The sequence below is a fragment of the Phalaenopsis equestris genome, unplaced genomic scaffold (assembly GCF_001263595.1).
Source record: "Phalaenopsis equestris unplaced genomic scaffold, ASM126359v1 Scaffold000665, whole genome shotgun sequence".
NCBI classification, from domain to species: domain Eukaryota; kingdom Viridiplantae; phylum Streptophyta; class Magnoliopsida; order Asparagales; family Orchidaceae; genus Phalaenopsis; species Phalaenopsis equestris.
In genome coordinates, this window is record NW_018165105.1 from 155,513 (window position 1) to 158,268 (window position 2,756).

Here is a 2,756-nt window from a genome sequence, read left to right on the forward strand (position 1 = left end):
GATAAGCAAATTGAACGTCGTTGTTATAATTGAAGTATTACTTTTTATAAAGTCTTAGTCCGTAGTATATGATTTCTCCCTGTGGGATCGATATCTAGGACTCTATTAGAGCCCTATATTACTTGAGCGATACATATACTTGCGTTGACAAATTTGACTTTACATTATTGAATATTATATTTATACATCTTTATCAAATCAAACACATATATATAAAGTCACGGTCAAGTTTTTGACGTCGTTGCTGGGAATTTAAATCTTCTAGTAGCGCCATCAAATTCTTGTATTTATCAATTTATAAAAAGTCGGTCACTTCACTCCTTATGCTCCAGATCATGGACGCCATCAAATTCTTGTATTTATCAATTTATAAAAATTCGGTCACTTCACTCCTTATGCTCCAGATCATGGTGATGAAGAAGAAGAAGAAGATGATGATGATGAGGAGGAGGAGGAGGAGGAAGGCGATGAAGGTTAATATCTTAGGAGTTAGTTTGTTTGATGTTTTTTTATTATTTTTATTGGTTGTTATTTGTTGTCATTTTAAAACCGATGTAGTAAGAACTGTCATTTTAATGTAATATTGTGGACCAAATTTGTAATAATAACTGTAAATTTTTACTTTTTGTGCATTTCTAGTATTTTTTAGTTTTTTTTTTCTGCTTTCAATTTTTAGCAAATCCTTTAAAATATATTATGTTTAATGCTTTAAAGCCTATATACATTTTTTTAAGTTAGTACCTGCAATATACAGAGCCCAGTTTCATAATCAGAAATTCTCTATAGGTTAGTTTTTATTTTTATGCAATTACTGTTTTCTTTCACCAACAAAATTTTGTACTAAATATTTTTAAATTACTTAAAAATTTAAGTTTGGGGGAAAGAAAAATTAATTTTAAAAAGTATTAAACTAAATTTTATTTGTCCTCAATTAACTATCAATTAACTATATTTTTAAAATTAATTTAACTTGACCTGAGATATTATAATTTAACTCTAAGTGATTATTAATACACAAAAATAATATACTGATTTAAGTACCATTTTCATGCTTATTTTTGATGATATTGCACTTTAAATAAAAGTATTTTTTTATTTTTGTTGCACGCATGCCATCTTTAGGCATTTGGAACAAAAAATGATAAAAGGAGCAAAATTTGGAGAAAAAATAACCAACTTTGGGGTTTGGAGCATGATGCGCCAAAATCCAGAACGCTGACGCATGATGTGCTAGATCGGTGCATGATGCACTAGGTGCAAATTTTTTAAATTAAGCCGGTTCGATACAAATTTTGTGCAAATTTTTAAAGGGACACTAATTCTAAACACCCCATGAAGTGATTTAATGCATCGAGACACTTTGGAATGTGGATTTGACCATTGAATCAAAGAGGCACATTTTTTGAATTCAAAGGTTTGACTTTTGAATTTTTGAGATAAATTGAAACTCTTTTCAGAGGAGGCAACCTAAAATAAAATAGAGTTGGAGAAGAACGTCTACTGGAAAAGGGCGGATCGGGGGGGGGGGGGGGGGGCGAAAAAAGAAAAAAAGGTGAAAAAGAGAGGTGGCGTGAGAACCAAGAGGGAGAGATGGAGAGAGAAAGTCAAGGGCTTGGAGATTGTCTTATAGGGTTGTAGAGGAGAGGGAATGTGAGAGATTTGTTTGTCATTACACTTCTAAGAGAGAATTGAGAGTGTTTGTAAAGAGAGAAAGACTTAGAACTTCTAGGGATTTGCTTGGGAAGGATTATGAGATAAGTTGTATTTTTCATTTCTTTTGTTTGTAAACTTATTTTTATATATGAAGTCCGTGTTTTATCGTATCATTCTCATGAATTCTAAGTAGTATTCTTTATCATTATCTCTACTTTGAAGGAATTTTTTGTGAAGAATTAATATTGATACACAAAGTTTTAAATGTCAATAAATTATGATGATTTGAACTCTGATTTTCATTTACTTTTCAATATGTCCAATTGAAATGTTAAAATTTATTGAGAAACATAAGATCCAAAAATGTTATGCTTTCTACAACAAGATAAAAGTCACATTGAATTTCATTGGTGAGAATGTAATCCATCGGGTTGAGTGCAAATAAATAAGGAAATCTCTAGAGCGCCAGCCGGAATCCTCCAAGTCTAACCACAAAATTAGGGACAAAACTCTAGATTAATCAATGTTTTTTATAGCGCTCGAAAGAGGGTAGAGAATAGGATTGTCCATATTTGACACAAAATAGTTTTTAAATATAATTTTCAAATGATTTCAAGTTCTTCACAAGTCATGTTTTCATTGTAAAGGGGAAGACTGTTTTCTCATACTTGAAATTTTCGTCAACAAAAATTTTTGTTTTATTTCAACAATTTTACTTTTGAAAATTTAGCATCTAGTTTAACTTAACTGTTGTAGTCGTACATCTGCATATTTAGTAATATTTCACTTGAGTAGTTTAAATTCAAACTTCGTACTTTACTTTGTTTTTATTTTTATTTTAATTTAAGAAAAGAATATAAATAACTAGCTTATATATATTTTCAGCTTCCCCGTGGGATCGATATCTTGGACTACATTAGAGTCCGGTATTACTTGAACGATATGTATACTTGCGTTATATGTAAAAAGAAATTGAGTGTTTAAAAGAGGTTTTAAAGATAAATTATTTTCATTGAAGTTACATTATTATTTAGGTTACATTGCATATTTATTATTAATTTAATCCCAAGTTTCTGACCCCATTGCTGGGGAAGTAACAGAAA